Genomic DNA, 9,470 nt, shown 5'->3' on the forward strand with positions numbered 1-9,470 from the left:
TAATAGTTCATACACTTACACATGATAATGCAATATCCTTATTTCATTTCTAATACATCCTATAACTCATATGGACACGTGTGTGCGGTATAACTCGTGCTTTGATACCACTCTGTCACGACCCAAACCCACCCCTATAGGTTTAGCATCGTAACTGGCCAGTAATCCTTGGACTACCGAAGGCCTCTAAACAGATTAACAAGATTAAGGGGCTAGCAGAAGCAAATACATAAATATAGTTGTCCAATGAGCTGTGCTGACTTAAATGAAACGGAATATTTAAAAACTTTATATACGATAACCGGTAGTCAACCATATATTATACCCACACACATTACAGTATTTTAAGTCCAGCCAACAGAATTAAATCAAGTCATACGTATACACAGAACCAATAGAACTTGAACACAGGACACTCCAGGAACCTCCATGTGAGGCACAATGGTTGGCTGACAACAGAATACAGATCCAGACAAAAGCCTTCCGGCTCGGGCTCCAGAATGCTCACCTATACATATATATACACACAATGAGTTAAAGCCCAATGAATAACATTAAGGTAAAAGGGTTAGTGAACGAAATCCGAATATATCATAAGCAGAAAACAGACTAGAGCATAATCATTCTCATATCAGAACATAATAATGGTACATCCCATAGAACACATCACAGAACATCTTTCGACTAGAGTAATCGGTTCCGGCTACCGATTAAACACATATCACCACAATGAAGTGGCTAACGAGATCTCGTAAACTTGTATGTCATGGACCCGTATTTTCATGCCATCCCCCATGACTTGGGACTATCTATGGATGTCATAATAGATTTCAAACTTGGAATATTCATTCACAAAAACAGATATCATTTCAGAAATCAGAACTTATCATATTTCATTTGGAACGTAATTCATATGAACGTATCTTTACAATAACGTTACTCACAGTGGTTCCAGCAATGGTCAATCAACCCTCGAGTCTTGACCTACAATCACAAAATACATAACACAAGCATGCCTTATCATTACACATTCAAGTGGCCATTAAGACTTAGCTTTCATTGCATTGGTTCTTATTCTTTCTTATCACATGCTTAAACACACACACATACACACTTGAAATTCATTGACTTAGTACATTAATTCCTTAGTGTGTTTCTAATTCATAACCTCATTATCAAAGCTTAATTAGGTCTTAGGAATGCCTAAGATGCAATGAGGATGCCAAAACATGAATTGGAACACTTAGTCAAAATTTCTGAAAATAAGGTCCACGCTCGAGCGTAGCTTTCCTCGCTCGAGCGGACATGCAAAATGTGAATGGTCACTCGAGCGCACATTCCTTCGCTCGAGCGATCTGTAAAAGACATGAAACTTATGGAAGCTTGAAATTTACGCTCGAGCGGACTTTTGGTCGGTCGAGCGGAGTGCACGCACTCAGATTGGTCGCTCGAGCGTAAACTCCCACGCTCGAGCGTAGATGTAAATTCTGGAATTCCAGATTGCACCTTTAAGCTCAAAACTCGAATTCCAACCCTCAAAACACATCTCTTGGGCCCCAAAACTTGAGATAACATAGTAAACTTGTAAAACATGAAGAATTTAGGATCATTTCATAAAATCATGGCCCAAGGGTTTGCCAAAAGTTCCGAATTTCAACTTAAACTTCAAGAATGTTTATGAACACAACATGCATGAATTTTTCTTGTATCAAACTTCTCAAAACATGATCAAACACCACAAAACAACTTGAAACTTGATGATTTTCCCAAATGAAGATAAATTTCAAACATGCAAGAGAGGATTCATGGAAATCATGCTCAATTTGTAAGAAAATGTACATGCATGCATGAATTGCCACTCAAACCTTCATTCTAAGCTCAATACACACTCTTAAACACATAATCTTGAAGAAATTTCATGTTAAATGACTTAGTTACACAATCTAAAGGTTGTAATCTTACCTAGAGTCTTTAATTACTCTTGTTCTAGCACAATCTTGGTGAGCTCAAGTCAAAACCTTCAATTTCTCCTTAATCTCTACCTTTCTCTCTCTAGAATTGCACTCTCTCTCTCTCTCTAAGATGAATTCTCAGATTTTTCCACTCAAGGGATAAAAGAAAATGAGCTCAAAATGAGCTTATATCTCATATATATGTTTATGGTGCTAAAACACATTAAATAGAATATTAGGCTAACCAAACATGACTTAATTAATTAGACTGAATCAATTTTTAATAAAACTTGCCATATGGTCCTAAATATTCCAAATAACATATCGGTGTAGTCGATTTCGGTTTCGGATGCCGATAAGGCTTTCGATTTACATATTAAAGTAGAATTCCAAACAGAAATTTCTATAAGTAACAAATAGAAAGCCAAAAATCATACAAAGTGCAGAATAAACACATAATTTATTTTAATCCTCTTGTTAACATCATTAAATACGGATTAGTGGCTAATTAAAGATAGGGGTTGTTACACGCGTGATCTAGAGCCTTGGCCAAATTGTCCTCGGCTATGCCAACTCGGTCGCATAATCCAACAGCAAGGTCCAAGTCACAACTAGGTCGGCCCGTTTGCTTGGCGCAAACTTCCCTCTCAATCACCAAAGTTTACCCTTCCATATATGTGTCAAGAATGATGTGATATTACTGTTTAAATTAAATATATTTTAATAAAAAAGAACCTAGTCTAATATCTCTTTTTGAAAAACATTTTGTTTTACAATGGTGCTATACACACCAATTACTATAATAATTAGGGGTGTTTTAGAAAGATGATAAAAAGTTAGCTTTTGACTTTTAACCAAGCTTTTTGACTTTTTTAAAAAGTGATTTGGAATGTTGGTAAAAAGATGATTTGGAAAGATAATAAAAAGTTGGCTTTTGACTTTTAACCAAGTTTTTTGACTTTTTTAAAAAGTGATTTGGGAAGTTGATAAAAAGGTGTTTTTGACTTTTTTGAGTTAATATTTGTTTATGATATTACATCACAATAAAATGACCAAAATACCCCACCCAAATTAGGGAATTTACTTTTTGACCAATGTAGCTCATTTACAACAAGGAGGTTTTTTTTTTTTTTTTTTTTAAGATAGGAACAAGGAGGTTAGTCATGTAATTTCATTCCTTGAGTTTTTGTAAACTTGCCAAATGATGTTTAGCTTTTTATGGCTGCTTGTAGTTGCTTTTTTTGAAGCTGCAAACGTAGCTTTTAATTGGTTCTCAAAAGACCACTTAGTATATCAACACATGCTATAACAATGCAATTTCAAAATTATGAATCAAACTCATTATACAAATTATAAAAACTCAAAACTAATAAAATTATGTCAAATCATTCATTAATACACTAATTAATATATCAATTAGTACGTATAACTTTATTATTTGTTTTATTATGTCACTAATTAGGTTGTCACGCTAGTCAAATCACTAATGTTTTTTTTTTTTTTCCCTTTTCTGTTTCTTGCTTGTTTTCACACTTATCTTGATGATCCTTGGTTTACACTTGTACTGATCTATTTAGGGTTCGTTTGTGATGTAAATTTAATTTTTGCCTATTTTAGTCTGGGGTTAAAAAGTCTCATTTGGGATAAACTTTTTTTGACTTTTTTGATTTTTGTAAGAGAAAAAAAAAAAAAAAAAATTGGCTATAAACCCCCTTTACATTCCTTTCATTGTTAAAAGGACTAAGAAAAAAATTATACTTTCTAAACCCCCTCATAATTATAAAGTCTTGCTTAAAAGATAAAATTTATTATTTAAATATTTTATCAAACTATTATACCCTCAACTAAATCTTCCCACCTTCTCCACTCACTCTCTCCCCACATTCTCCGTCTCTCTCATTCCCTTCTAAACACAGTTTCTCTTTATAGCCATGGGGGCCACTTGTAGTGGTGGTGGAGGTGAGTTGTTGTTGTCGCCGCCGCATTGTTAGGCGGACAAGTGCGACGTTGATCTGACGAAGGCGAAAAGATTGGTTTGCGAGCTCTACGCGAAGGCTACGGTGGCGATTGTCGCCGGACTCCGGCTATAGATATACACATATTTATATATATATATAGAGAGAGAGAGACAGAGACAGAGACAGAGACAGATATTTGGAGGTGCGTTTACCATTGCCACCGATTTGAGGTTCAATACCGATCTAGGGTTCTAGATCAATGCTGTCGCGACACTCTAGGAGGCAACAAAGGCGTGTTTGGTGGAGTTGTTTGATTATACATATTTTTTTTAAACACAGATTTGAGTTTTGAATATATATATATATATATATATTTGTGTGTATGAGTGTTTTTGAACACATGTATTTTTTGAAATCAAAAGATAGAGAGATATTTGGATGTGTTCTCTGAAACGACCACCTCAGTTAGATTATGATCTGTATAATTTCAATAGATAAATGTTGATGTAGAGTAAAATTTGACTCTGGTTCATTCATTTAGTATGTATTTTATTTGTTGTAACAGTAGAATTTTACTCTAGTTAAAAACATGTTGATTTGCTTAACAATATAAAATTTTACTTTGAATCATAGTAAACTTTATTCCGATTCAGAGTAAAATTGTAAATCAGAGTAAAGTTTACCATGATTCAAAGTAAAATTTTACTTTGAAATTTTACTCTGGTTGAAAACATGTTGATTTACTTATCGATATAAAATTTTACTTTAAATCATAGTAAATTTTACTTTGAATCATAGTAAACTTTGTTCTAATTCAGAGTAAAATTTTACTCTGAAATACATTGTGAGGATGGCTTAATAGAAGAGCTGGTAAATATAAGGGTAATATAGTAAAAGAAACAAGTTTTTAAAATATTAGGGGTTTTTGAAAGTACCAGTACAATTCTTATCATTTTAAAAGACAAATTAAATAGTGAGAGGTCTATCACCAAATCTCCCAAAAATAAAATAATTATGGTTTGGATATGACATTTTGCCTTATTGAACTAAAAACTTATTTTATCTTTTTATAACTATTTTAATCAAAAAAAACCTATTTTAACTTACGTCAAATGAAGGCTTAGTTTATTAGAATGAGATATAATAGCCATTTCATTCTTTTATAATAATAAATAATAATTTTATTTATAATATATATATATATATATATATTTTAGGGAAATTTATCGGAAAGTCTCATCCAGCTAAATTGTGTTCCGTTTGGTCCCACAAATATTTTGTTTGCTTGGCCAGTCCATGTCAGGAGAGATATCTTACTAACAACTCCTTTTTTGAATTTACATTGTTATGTGGTGGACGAATATTTCCTACATAAATTGTGGGATGCTTTCTTTTATTTTGGGTATGTATAATCCCACGTTTGGGGGAGAGAGAGGGGTTTGGAGGTGTGAAATCTTTTTACGGGTGTATGTCTGTGACAGTCCACCATTGTTGCTTCTAACGTGAACATTGTCAAATCGGTGTACCGTGTCGGCAAAGTCGATCCGTCCTAACATTGTTTACATTGATTTTGTTTGCTTGGCCAGTCCATCTTCTGTAACAGTCCGCCATTGTTACTTCTAACGTGAACACCATCAAGTTGGTGTACCGCGTCGGCAAAGTCGATCTACCGAAATCCCTCATAACATTGTTTATGTTGATTTTGTTTGCTTGGCCAGTCCATCTTCTGTGACAGTCCGCCATTGATGTGTCTAACATGAACTCCGTCAAGTCGGTGTACTGCGTCAGCAAAGTCGATCTACCGGAATCCCTCCTAACATTGTTTATGTGTGGTCCCCCACATCAAAACGTGAACATCATTAGAATCACATACACACAACTAACAACACCCACATATCACATATCAAACATATACAACACCACACATACATTTCTAAGAACAATAAACAAAACACAACACACACAATGCACTCCCGAAGTCCCAAACACACAAATAGTTCACACACTAGCACACACTATCAACGGACAAATACAAAACACTTATGTTTCGTAGTCATTTTGCTAATATTTGTTCGGCTACGCTGATGCCCACGCCTCCGCCCGCTTACGTTTACAACAAATTCGCCTTCTTTGCTCAAACCAGGGTTTCACACAACCAAAAACCCGTACAAATCGAAACAATCTATCCGTAACCAATCAACGAAACATTCCTCAAATTTCCCCAATCTCGATTGTGGGACACAATCACATGAATTTGAAATTTGAATTATGGGAAAACACAACCAATATGACCTAAGGTTCAATCACTTCTTGAATGTTCCCTGTTCCCAAATTGAACTTTACATGTTCCCATTTATTGGATTATACCCCACCCAACATGTTGTTCTGTGGATCGGGTTGGAATGCCTAATTTTGAAATGGGTGTAATTGAATGTGTTTATGCCATATGTATACAGGCAAACGGGTCGATGTGGCCCAACTACATGGTTTCACACTTCACATATGGGTCAGATGAAACTCACACGTCATGTTCACACACACCCATCAACTTCGCCCATAATTCGAAACACTAAAACAACATTAGTACGCTTTTTTCAGAAATGTGATACACACTCACCAGTACTCCCACAGTTTCATTAACAATCTTTCACAATGGTTTGACCAATGGCAAATTAGTAAACAATCAGTCAAAAGGACTAGAAGGTTAACAAAAAAACATTTGGGACCATATGGATCAAAAGACCGAAATATAGGATTTATTGGTCAATTCTCCTATTTTTTAATACTTACGAGTCGAATGCTTTCCTTCTGTTTTTATCTAAAACCTCGAAAGGTGAAGATGATATATGTTTCTATTTTAATGAGGTCTCCAATCCAATCAAATAATGTTTTTTTTTTTTTTCAATTTTTAACTTCTTCCATTTTTTTTTTCTGATCAGAAATTTTTCCATTTTTTGGTTTGTCCTTTTTTTGGTCGTTTTCAGCATTTAACCGGCATCCATGGTCTACACCTTTATGGCGGCGCCTGTTTTGCTCCACCAGAGGGATGAGATCGGTCTTATTTGGAAATAAATTATTTTAATAATTTTTATGAAAAGATATATTAAAAAAAATAATGTAATAACTTATATTGACTTTTTAATTAAAATGTTTAGTCCCCAAACGAGACCTAAGAGAAGTGACTAATAATGTAATAGTATTATTAGGTTGGAGATGTAGGATAAATAGTATTTGTTTATACGCCATCAAATTACTAATGCTATAGACAATATTAATATATAAAATTAAACTTTTTATACTTTTTAATCTAAAGACATTTAAAATATATAAATTTTCCTTAAAAATTCACTAAATATGTATGAAAAATTATATTTTTTTAGTATTTATTAAAAAAAATTAAATATTTCTTTCACAAATAAATTATTTGAAAAAAAATATTAAAAATATTTTAATCCATCTTATTTAATAAATTAACTAACGCTACTTTTGAAGGAAAAAAAATCAAAACTACATGAAATTCTATAAATGCCATTTTCCTACCCTTCTATTTTATGTAGGACAACCAGCATAATGGTCTTTCAACCATCAATCCCATCCATCCAATGTATTTTTCTTTCATACTGGTCCAATCAAGAAGGAGATTGCTAGTTCTCTTGGATTCTTGGATGGTTAATTCCACCATAACCTTCCACAACCAAATACTCTGTGGTCCTCTCTCACTATTAGTCAAATTCCCTCACTCATAGAGCTAAACAAACATAATTTATGAGTGTTTTTATCCTTTTTTCCTTAAAAAAAAAACAAATGAACCCAGATACTTCCTATGGAAGTCATTCGAATTATTTGGATTTTGAATTTATTAAAAGAATTTTTTTAAAAAATAAATTCTTCCAAGTTGGAGTCACTAGAAGTTACTTTAGATTGAATGAATAGAATTTAAGTAATTTTTTTAAAAACATATCATACAAATTAATTAATTTTATATTTTATTTATTGATATGACAAGGAGTAATGCAAGTAATACAATTTTTTTGATATTTAATGAACTTTTTAAATATTTTTTTATATATATAAATTTTATACTTTTTAATTATATCTAAATTAAGTGAATCTAAAATGTGAAAAAAAATAATTAAAATATTTAAAAAATCACTAAAAATAAATATATAAAATATTAATTTAAAATTTAAAAATTATTTTTAAAAACTCCTTGATTTTCTAATTATTGGGAGAGAGAGAACGACTGTGAGAGAGAGAGAGAGAGAGAGAGATGAGTTAATATTAATAAGAGTGAGGCCCACGGATATTCTTCATTGCCCATTAAACACAAACAATGAAATCTTTGAACATTAAAGAGGAAGAATCTTTTTGGATGGATTCATTGTTTTTCACAAGTAGCCATTCCACCATTTCTAAGTTGAAACCTCACGCAAAATGCTTTTATTTCCATCTGATTCCTTCAATAATGCTAAAAACCGTCTCAGATTTTATTTTTTGGGAAGTTTTTTACTTTTAAATTAAAATGTAAAACCAGCAGCCTGACAAACCTTTCTGTTCCATTAATTATTTTGTTTAAAATTTTCAAATTTAGCATGCTGTTATATATATATATATATATACATAACATTTTAAAATTGATAAATATCAAAAGGACTAAAATCAATATTTGTTTGAGTTATCATTGATCAGGTGTACATGTCACGGTGATACTTTTAAAAGAAATAATATTTTAGTGTTGAAATTTTTATTTTTTTATAAATTTGTAACATGTTGTTTACTGACATGTTTTTTTCCTAATTTTAACACAATATTCAATTTCAAAGCACGATATACATACAAAATTGGTTGTCTCACACCTTAGCAAATTCCCTGCTTGACATACTTTAAATACAAGGTCATGGCCAATTTCATGCCACTTTCAACTTTAAATATGTTAGATACATTTAAGAAGGTTTGTTATATGAAATTGAGGTGAAGAGCTTGAACTCCATGTCCAATAAATTATCTCATGATTAATAGTTTATTACAGTGTAATCTTTTTATTTAGTCCATTCAAACAAACACTAATACTCGTGGTAAATGAAAAACTGCAACATACATCATGTCCCTCAACTACATAACAAAAGTAAGATAACAGGACTTACCCATAAAATTTTTCGATAACACTACATTTATTTTAGCTGAAATATTCTCTTTGAAAAATAATTTCTTATATTTGATTGATGTATCAAGGATTATATTGGTGGTAATGCCGGGATAGTGGTGACAGCAACTTGGTGATTATAGTGTTGGTGGCAGTAATGGTGGGGTGAAGGTAGTAATGGAGACAGTAGTATGATGTCATTAAGAACCTTCAGTTAATCAGGCTCTAAAAGTTTTCTTCAAGCAAGTGATTTTCCTATATTTTTGGGTTGCATGCCCAAGGCAATACTTTTTGTAGATTGAGACGGAATGATCCTCACTATGGTGCCTCTTGCGAAATTTTCTCCGCTCAAATAAATTTGTTGTTTATGAACTTTAGTTTTTCTTTGTACCATACAGTAAAAAATAAAAAATAAAA

The sequence above is a fragment of the Camellia sinensis genome, chromosome 2 (genome assembly GCF_055761805.1).
Source record: "Camellia sinensis isolate YWXY chromosome 2, ASM5576180v1, whole genome shotgun sequence".
NCBI classification, from domain to species: domain Eukaryota; kingdom Viridiplantae; phylum Streptophyta; class Magnoliopsida; order Ericales; family Theaceae; genus Camellia; species Camellia sinensis.